The sequence below is a fragment of the Arachis hypogaea genome, chromosome 18, assembly GCF_003086295.3.
Source record: "Arachis hypogaea cultivar Tifrunner chromosome 18, arahy.Tifrunner.gnm2.J5K5, whole genome shotgun sequence".
In the NCBI taxonomy this organism is placed as follows: Eukaryota; Viridiplantae; Streptophyta; class Magnoliopsida; order Fabales; family Fabaceae; genus Arachis; species Arachis hypogaea.
In genome coordinates, this window is record NC_092053.1 from 108964979 (window position 1) to 108975982 (window position 11004).

The 11004-nt window shown below is 34.8% G+C and overlaps 1 pseudogene; it reads left to right on the forward strand.

Annotated features, from left to right (window-relative positions):
• The first annotated feature begins 5302 nt into the window (after positions 1–5302).
• Positions 5303–9143, forward strand: LOC112769207 (glutamate decarboxylase-like; annotated as a pseudogene).
• Positions 9144–11004: the final 1861 nt, after the last annotated feature.

The window sequence follows — 11004 nt, forward strand, 5'->3', positions numbered from 1 at the left end:
AAATTATAAGTCTCTATATAATAAAAAAATATATAAGATAAATAACATATATATAATTTTAAATTTATTAATCGTAGACTATGGACAAACTAAAAAAAATTTATGGATCAACATGCAATTTTTTTATATTTTTATTTTTTTCTAAAAGTTGTTAGACTTATCAATATTTAAGTTGTCTATACATGACTTCTCAAAATATTATGATTTTACAAGTTATAATATATGATATTAGTTATTGTTATACATATGAAAAATGTGACTTATTTGCGTATTATTTGGATTAAAAGAATTTGTACGGAAATAAAATGTTGAAGAAGAAAATGGATGGAAAAATTAATTTTTCATTGTTTGCATCAATAAAGAAATTGAATGGAAAACAAAAAAGGTGTATATAGAATTTATGTAAATTTTTTCTCTTTAAAGTTGTGAAAAAAATTGATGGAGAAGTGCAAATATGGATAAAAGTACAGAGTTACCTTTTGAATTATAATTTATACTCTTCTTACTTTTTTTCTATCCAAGCAAAAAAAAAAAATCTTCTATTTTCTTTTTATTCATTTTTTTTCATCTAAACAACACAAAAAAATATATTTTTCTTTCCATTTTTCTTTTCTCTCACTTTCTTTCTTTCTATTTTTTTCCTTTTATTTTTCATCTTATATCCAAAAAATAGCTTAGTGTTTATCCATTTATCTCCTATTAATATTGTTATAATAAGGATACATGTGACTTTATGAAAAGGGATATATCCTAGATTTTGATTATCTAATCATTTATTAAGTGACTGGAATAGCTCAACGTCACGAGCCAACGAATGCTAGCAATAAGGATAATTACAAAAACAGCCGAAACGTGTATTTGCAGGAATTACTCGTGTTTTAGGGCTAGATGGGACCTGAAAAACTCTCACAACCTGCCACGTGAAAATGGATGAGGACTAAGGGTGGCAAACGGGTAGAAATCCATTGGATTGGCCTGTGTTACTTGCCAAAAAAGGCGGGGTGGGCTGAAAATTTGAGACCGCCAAATTTAAAAAGTCTGCCTACCCTGTACCGCCTAATTCATGGGTTTTAGCGTGTTTCGGTGGGGCGAGGCGGGCAGACTTCCATGCCAGGCCAAGCATTTTTTTGTCAGGCCATTTTTTTACAAATTTCAATAATGTTATTGATCTACAAGAGGAGAAAAATGATAATTAAAGATATTATAAGTTATATTTTGGATTATATTTTATATTTGATTGATTATAACTTTGAAGATGTTTAATTATATGTTTTCAACAATATTTGTTTTGCTTTGCACAGTGTTAATTTTATTATTTTGTTTTAAAAAAATTGGTTTATAATTATGTTTATTATATATTTATAATTATAAAGACTTTAATGTTTGTGAATTTAGAAATTATAAATTTATTAAAATGGTTGTGAAATTATATATATTATTTAATATTTAATGATTTATATAAAAATGAGAGATTTGGCGGGTTTGGCTCCGCCAACCTGCCAACCTACCGTTAGGCGGGGCGAGGGAGGAATTCAGGACTGCCTCACTAGGCGGGGTGGAGCGGTCCAATCTACCAGATGGCAACCTTTTGGAGGGGCAGGGCGGGCTTCCCCCATTTGCCACCCCTAATGAGAACATGGACATAAGTACCTGTCCCATAAAACCTATTAAATACACGCGGATATAAAAGAAGACCGAAGAACGAAGAACACAGACCCAAGACCCAAGATGAATTGAAGAATTAAGGAACAAAAATTGAAGAAGTTCAGAGAAGATGAAGACGAGGAGTCACTCACCTGGGTTCGAGCTTCCAGCGAAGACGAAGAGGATCTGCCGAGTGACTGGGTTCCGGACACGGGAAAGAGGTTGAAGCGGCGGTGCAGAGGACCTGGCGACGGTGACGACGCTGACGACCTGTGAACTGCGGCGACGATCGAGGGCTACTGGGCTAGGGTATTGGGTACGTTATTCCTTTGCTACAGAGGGCTAGGGTTCACGATGGAGTGAGAATGTGAGATCTGAGATGAATGAATGGGGGAAGAGGGGGGGGGGGTGGGGGGTGTTCTGGGTCACGAGCGGGTCGAGTACGCGGGTTTCATTTTTTAAAACCAATTAAAAAAACGGCGTCGTTTAGAGGAATCGGTCTGTCACCACTCCAGCTTAACCGGCCGATTTTCGGCCAGTTCAACGGTTTTTAAGCGGTTTTATCTCCAACGGTTATTGGAGGAGGACTGGACCGCTTACATGGCCGGTTCGCAGTTAAATCAATTCAATCGACCAGTCTAGTCCGGTTTTTAGAACTTTAGAGAAAACCACTTAAAAACCGTCAATCCAGCCGTTATTAACTGGTTGGATCGGACCATAACTGACCGGTTCAAATAAAAGGACGCCGTTTTGTTTATTTGAAAACAAAACAAAAAGCAGCACCATGCATGAACCCAAACCCCCCCCCCCCCCCAACAAAGCAAAACAAAACAAAAGCAGCACCATGCATGAACCCAAACACCCCCCCCCCCTTCTTTCTTCCCCGAATCATTCGTGCACTCCCTGGAGACCTCTGAAGCCAAGGAAAACCCTAGCCCTTCATCGTCGCCGCCGTCCCCAGGTCCTCAGCGCCGCCGCTGCTTCCTCTTCGCTGGCACGTCGTTTTCATCTTCCTCTTCCCCAGGTAGCTCGGCACGTCGTTTTCATCTTCGCTGGCTGCTCGGCGCGGAACCCAGGTTAGTGGCCCTGCTTTCAATTCTTCGCCTCCGCTTCTTCCTTTTAATTTCTGAATGTTCGGTCTTCTTCTTCGTTTGAAGTTCTGAAATTGTTGTTCAATTTTTGTTCCATTTTTCTTGTAATGTTTTGTAAATTGTAATTGTCTGCTGCTGATGGATCTGTCTTGTATTTGCTGGTTGCTGATGGCTGTAATTTTTTTTTTCAAATCTACTGATGGCTCGATGGCTCTTAATTTTTTTGTTCAAATTTACTGATGGCTTTGTTTGTAGTTGCTGGTTTTGCTGGGTGAAGGTTTAGTGTTTTGGAATGTTTTATAATGTGCTAATGTTTGTAATTGCTGGGTGAAGGTTTAGTGTTTTGTGATTATTGGTTAATGTTTTGGTTTAGTGTTCTCTCTTTTCCAGATTTCCCTTCTACCTGTATTTCTGCATGTTGCTGAATTGGTAATCAATAAATTTGCTTTTTTGCTGTAAATCGGGACTTTACTAGGATTTGTTAAATTTGTTGCTGTAACTTGAATTTGTTGCTTCCCAGTCACAGAATCAGAACAGAATGCTCAGTCAGTGCTTGATTGATTGGCTTTGCTCACTGATTGTATTTGATGATAAATTTTAAATTTGCACTGCCCATGTTACTGATTCACTGTTCTTTCAGTGCTTTTTGTTGTTGTTAATCATTGTGATGAGCTTTGTTAAAATTTGCACTGCCTATATTACTGAGTGTTTCTTCAGTGCTTTTTGTTGTTGTTAATCATTGTGATGAACTTTGTTAAAATTTGCACTGCCTATGTTACTGATTCACGGATTCGTCCCTCTCGTCATTATCATTGGCATGAACTCCGAACCAAAACCCCAACTCTCTGGATAAAATTGTAAGGAAAGCTGATTGGGACTTTTTCTTCTACTTAAGGTATGAATCAGAATGATGAGGCCAAGTTGTGAATACACAAGTGTCAACGGACTATAATATATATCGAGTTTGTGACATTAGAAGGGTGTAATAATAACAATAACGGAGTCATGTTATTTGAATATTGAGTTTTAACATTTAAACTCTCAGCTTCTCAGCCCTGTTTGATTCTTCATTTCAGGCAATTGAATCGAATCAACCAGGCCTTCCTTTTCTTTTTCTTTTAGTTGATTCTTAATTTTTCTAATATATGTAGCTTTCTGAATCAAGTGGATCAGATTATGTAGTTTTCTTGATTTGGGATATTTTCAGAGACGCATTAGAAGAGCTATTTTATTATTATGTTTGCTATAATAATATTCACATGTTCTGTATGCTTGTGATTGTTTCGGTGTTTACATTTTCTTTCCATGTCACTTGCTGTGGTTGTTCTTTGAGTTAAGGCTTTGTATGTGTGTGTGAGAATATGTGATAATGTTGAATGTTGTTGCATCTAATAGGAGTTCTTGGAGTACCCTCATCTTTGGTCCTTTATAATTTATTTATTATTTTATTCTAAAACGGTTTTTCCGGTTGAATCACCGGTTAGACCAGTTGGACCAATGAACCAGTGAACTAGTGACTAAAACGGTTTGATAACCAGTCCGGTTTTCAGAACCTTGATAATAACAAAAAAATTTGGATCCTCTAAATTTTGAATTTTCACTTTAGAAGGTAAAGTGTGATCTTTCACCCTTGAATGATTTCTCTCTCATATTTTCTCTTGGTCCCACCTATGAAATAAATGGTGAGAGATCACACTTTACCCTCTAAAGTGAAATTCAAAATTTAGAGGATCCAAATCCAATAACAAAAGAGAGTTGGCTTATATTATATTGTAGTTTATTTCCTAGACTTCTTTTATTATTATACACAAATACATATGAATAATTTGTGCCTTAAATATATAAAAATATTTATAGGTACATGCATATTTTTTTTATATATATTCATATATATATTTTAACAATTTACGCCATTTTTGGACGTGGATTTTATGCAGAGTACACTAGGATTTTAAATAATTTAGCAAAACTTTTCAATCGGTTGCTTGCACTCAGGAAACTTCACTGTTTGATGTCCACATTAACTATCAATACGTCTATCTGAACCGTTAAAATAGTTTAATTTATATCTCAATGGATAAAATCAGAAATCCAAAAATGTGTAAGCATGCTTCAAATTTATGCAAATATTTTCCAAACTTTAACTGATATCCATGTTTTCCTTTTATTCTGCTTTTGTTTTTACTGCAAAGAAGGAAAAAGAAGAAATCTCAACCATAAATTGATCTCTAACAAGAAGAATTGGTTATATTTTAGCAAATCCATGACTGCATTTAGATTGGCTTCTAAAGCAACCCATATCAAAAGCTTATAAAACACTTATTTTTCTCAAGTAATTTATTGCCAAACATGCTCCAGAACAGGTTACAGATGAAAACGTATGAACAAATTCATTTATATATAGTTATATACACAATTATTCCCATAGATTTAAGGTTGATTGAAAACCGAAAGTTGCCAGAGGTGACAAATCACATATCTACGTGTTGAGAGTTGAGAGATCCCTCAACCTGATTCTTTATGCACACATTACCAACCACTTTTCTTTCCATTTCTTTATCCATTCATCTCTAACTCTTCCTTCTCTTGTTACCTGTCATTCCACACTTTAATACACACTTACTCTCGCTTTCTTAGGAGTTTTCACACTTCAGTGTTTTTGTCTTCTTCTTCTTCTTTGTTGGTTCACAAAGAAAACAATCGAAAATGGTGATCACCTCCGCTGTCACAGATCCTGAAGAACAAACACAAAGCTTGCACTCTACTTTTGCTTCCAGATATGTTCGTGACCCTATTCCCAGGTGTATATATATCTTAATATCTCCCCTTTATTTTTGCACTAGTAACAACTTCACACTCATTTCTTCACCAAATTCAACACTCATATGCTTAATTTTATATAATCTTTGTCATGATATCACTTCTCCACAAGTAATTTCTAATAATCTTAATTTTACAAATGATCAATATTAAAGTAATTTGGTGAAGGTTCAAGATGCCAGAGAAGTGTATACCAAAGGATGCAGCATATCAGATCATAAACGATGAGTTGATGTTGGATGGAACACCAAGGCTTAACTTGGCATCTTTTGTGACCACTTGGATGGAGCCTGAGTGTGATAAGCTCATCATGGCTTCGCTTAACAAGAACTACGTTGCCATGGATGAGTATCCTGTCACCACTGAGCTCCAGGTTTTCTCTGTTTCTTTCTTTCGTTCTTTATTTATTTATCACTTCACTTGATCATAAAAAACTAATTGGGGGTCATGTGAGATCTCTTCAATCATGAACAAGATTGTTGAATCATGGCTTAAATAGGTTTTTTGGCCTTATAGATTTTTTCTTTTGGTGGTTTTGGTAAAAAAAAAAAAAAGTATTCAGAAGTGAAATTAGTCCCTTCTGTCATCCAAAATTAAATAAATTTGGATATGATTACTTGTCTTTGAATCATAGGAACCATAGGTTTAGTTTACCATAAAATTGCTAAATTTTACATGGATCATAACCATATTTAAACCCTTAAGTTTTTATAATTTATAAATTTATTGAGGGAAAGTGATATTGAAAGAGCTTGATTATTTGATTGGTTTATTTTATTAGGCTGAGATTTTCGTTGGTTGGAGAATAGATCTATCAGTAACAAGTGTTGGAGAAAGGGGGATTTTTTTTATTTTTATTTTTTTATGTCAAAGCATAGACTAGAATAAAAAAGTTTCTTACATATGATAGATAGATTTTGGTTTTTATGATGTTTGCCCTAAAAAATTGGTGTTTCTGTTGGCAACTTCTTAGATCTCGTGTTTTCTGGTCAGAAAATGGAGTGAATTGCTATAACTGAAATAGCCACTGAATTCTGAATCTTATGTGAAGTAGTAACATTGAACTATTGAAAGCTGTGATATTATATATGTAAATAATTTATTAGCTGGTAGTTACAATTTAAACATGAGACATTGACAAGTATAATTTGTTCAATTGTGCAGAATAGGTGCGTTAATATGATAGTGCACCTATACCATGCTCCTATCGGTGATGATGAGGCTGCAGTTGGTGTGGGAACCGTCGGATCATCAGAGGCAATAATGTTGGCAGGTCTAGCTTTTAAAAGGAAATGGCAGGCAAAGAGAAAAGCAGAAGGCAAACCTTATGATAAGCCTAACATAGTTACCGGCGCTATTTGTGCAGGTCGATCTCAACTTCTATTTAGTCTTCGTCGCACGCTCCTATCATCGGATAGGAGATACATAGTCTGTGAATTAATTTTGAGATATGGTAGAAAGGAAGTGATTTAATTGATTTGTGGCGGCAGGTTTTGGAAGCTTTGTCCCTTTAGATATTGACATTTAATACTCTTTGAAATGTGCTACACAGGTTTGTTGGGAGAAGTTTGCACGGTATTTCGAGGTTGAGCTTAAGGAAGTGAAACTCACAGAAGGATACTATGTGATGGACCCTGTGAAAACAGTTGAAATGGTTGATGAGAACACCATCTGTGGTGGCAATTTTGGGGTCGACTCTGACCGGGGAGTTTGAGGATGTGAAGCTTATGAATGAGCTTCTTACTAAGAAGAATAAGAAGACAGGATGGAATACCCCGACTCATGTTGATGCTGCCAGCAGAGGGTTCATTGCTCCATTTCTCTACCCTGATCTTGAGTGGTATTTTCGCTTACCATTAGTGAAGAGCATCAATGTTAGTGGTCATAAGTATGGTCTTGTCTACCCCTGTGTCGGTTGGGTTGTTTGGAGGAGGAAAGATGACTTGCCAGAGGAACTTGTTTTTCACATAAACTATCTCGGATCGGATCAGCCAACATTTACCCTCAATTTCTCCAAAGGTAATGGATGAGTTGCCAAATTTTTGCAATTGATATATTTTTATCTTTAAGTAGTTGGCGGTTCATATGAAAATATGTTCACGAAGATAATAGCTAAGATGTGAATACGTGCTTATGGTAAACAGTTTAATCAAATATGTCAAAATACTTAACAGTTCTCGACTATCATCTTCATATAGTACTCACCCTTTAAGTATTCAGCTCGAGGAGCTATCAAAATCCAAGAGTTGTTTTCAGTATCTCTCTGCATGTGTCTGTCTAGAGACTAGAATCCATCAAATTTGAAGTGAGCTGAAACAATCTTGTCCCCACCTAGAATGTGAAGCTATGTCTCATTGAATGGTGTCCTTTCTTTCTGTAGCAATTATCTTTTTTAACAACACAACCCTGCTTTTGTTTGTTCTTCATTTTCTTTCGGCAGGCTCTAGTCAAATTATTGCTCAATTTTACCAATTTATACGGCTTGGCACTGAGGTAACTATAGTATTGTGTTTATTCTGAATTTTAATTATAAGCATGATAATTCCTTATATTTTAGGTTAATCCAGATAGCGAGGATATTACATGAAAGGTCTAAGATTACTCATAAGTTTCCCTGTGTTTACATAAATTGTTTTAAATGGAACGGACTTGTTAATATTGCTCAAGTATTTGAAGAGATTTAGCTTCCAATTTGTATGAATATAATAAAAGGGCAAGGATAAAGGCAAAATATAATAGGAAAATAATTGACGACTATAAAAATTCATTGAACAGTTGCCAACTTGCCACCATTCAACCACTAAACCAAAGTTTAAAAATTATAACTACATAGAGAATCACATAATCAACATCCTAGACAGAACTTCCCACATATTAGCCCCTTATTTCTTTACATATCTGCTTCATTGTGCAATATCTGTCTAACTTAAATACACATGGTTGTTTTTCTTGCTCTTGTAAAACAAAAGGGCTACAAAAATATCATGGAGAACTGCAGGGAGAACGCAAGAATTCTGAGGGAGGGAATCGAGAAAACGAGCCAGTTCAACATCGTCTCCAAGGACGCTGGCGTGCCGCTTGTCGCCTTCTCTTTGAAAGACAGCAGCCAACACAGTGTTTGAGGTGTCAGACCATCTGAGAAAATTCGGCTGGATAGTTCCGGCCTACACAATGCTGCCAGACACGCAGCACATTGCGGTCCTCCGGGTGGTGATCAGGGAGGATTTTAGCCGTGGATTGGTGGAGAGACTCGTGTCCGACATGGTGAAAGTTGTGGATCTCTTGAACACACTTCCAAGCCCTCTATCAACAAAAAAGGCACATGTGGTAGCTGTTGCTAATGAGACAAGTGAGAAGGCTAAGAAGAGTGAATTAGAGACTGAAAGAGATTGCCTTGTATTGGAAGAGGCTTGTGGATGGCAAAAGAGTTGGAGCATGTTAGGCATCTCATGAAATCTTTGATTTTTGGGGTGCCTTTGTGTGATGAGTTGTTTTTGTATATTTGCTTTTACCAGAACATTATGTGTGTGTAAGCATGTTGCTACGAGGTTGTGTCCTTCGGTATGTATATGTGTAGTGCTATAAAGCAATAAGCAATGCCAGTGCATGCTGGATCCTAATAACTATTGTTTTTCCCATAATGAATTGATGTAGAACATTTGCTTATTAAATATTTGTGAAGCTTTCGTGGCTGAGGCTTGTGTATCAGGGGTAAAATTTTTGTCTTAGATAGATATACCTATGACGTATGGATATGAACACGGGATATGTGGATACACGAATTTAAAATTTTTATAAGATATAGGGATTTGATATATATATATATATATTATAATAATATTTTAATATTTTATTAATGTTAAAATATAATTTTTTTAAATTTTTTAATTATATAAAGTATTTAAAATATTTTTTATTTTAATAATTAATAATAGATACTATTTTTAAATTCATTTTAAAAATACATGTTAAGAATGAGGTTGGATATACTGATAGGTGATGTATTTACAGTGTCCAAACGTGTTCGGAAAAAAATTTTTTATTCTTTATTAAAATTCTATTGGACACAAAAACACATCTATCAGACAAGTGTCAGAGTATTAGGTTATACTAGATTTGAATTCAATTCCACCAATAGCTGGGTTATGGTTGAAGAGTCTTCAAGTGTGTGTATGGAAAAAAATTATGAAGCGATGAAGTCTTCAAAGTGGAAGTGTTTTGCTAGGTGTTTTTTGCTATAGTACGATGAAATTATATGACAATGAACATTGATACGTGTATTATATAATTTACATTAATAAATATTTTTAATATTAATATATTCTTCCAATTAATTATAAAAAATAAAATATTATTTTAATTAATTTTTTTGAATACAAAAAGACAGAAACAATAGCTTCGTTAGAAAAATAAATAAATTTAAACATATACATAGATAAAGTAAAAGATAAGAAAAATTTTTGGAGGCTAGTAACTTTTATTATTTTTGACTATTATTTGACAGCACAAATAGTAAATTATTTTTAATAAATAAATTTTATTAATTTATGTGTGCAAATTTTGAAAAATGTTGATGCAAAATGTATAATTTGTGTACAAAATTTCGGTAAATATAAGTGTATATAAAATTATGGTAAATATAGGTGCAAATTAAATATTTTTTATGCACAAAATATTTGTAAATATGGGTGCAAATTTTTGCTGGCCAAGTACCGACAAAAAATATAATATTTGCTAGTTATGTAACATTACTCAAAGAAAAATGTGTATATCAAATATGACAAAAAAAGTGTTTAATTGGGAAAAAGATAAATTTGTGACAGATCAAAAAGTATTTACTAAATTTAAATATAATTTAATAATTTTATTAATGGGTTAAGTACGATTTTGGTCCCTAACGTAGAGGCTGAAAATTTATTTTGTTCTCGACTTTTTTTTCGCTACAAAATGGTCCCAAAGATTTCAATTTGTTTTAAAATCATCTTTTTTACCAATTTTTTATTTTTATTACCAAATTACCCCTCATTAAAAAAATTATAAAATAGAAAAAGAAAGAAAGCCTCAAGAGGGAGAAAGAGATTTGGGAGGGGGGGGAGGAGGGAGGGAGAAAGAGAATCGAGGGGAAGGGGAAGGAAGAAGGGGGAAGGGGAGGCCACACCGCTGCACCACCGCATTATTGCACTGGCGCCACCACTTGCGCGCTGCTCACCGTTTCTGCTCCTCCTTCCTCTCCGCCACTGTTCTGCTGCTACCTTCTGCTTCTGCTTTGGCTTCGGTTTCTGCTTTCGATTCTGTTTCTGCATCTGTATTTGGATCTGGATCTGGATCTGCTTCTTTTTTCTGTTTCTGCGTCTGTGTCTGCTTTTACTTCTGCTTTGTTTTTGCTTTGCTTCAACTTCTGATTCTACTTTTGATTCTGATTTTGATTTGTTATTTTTCTGATTTTATT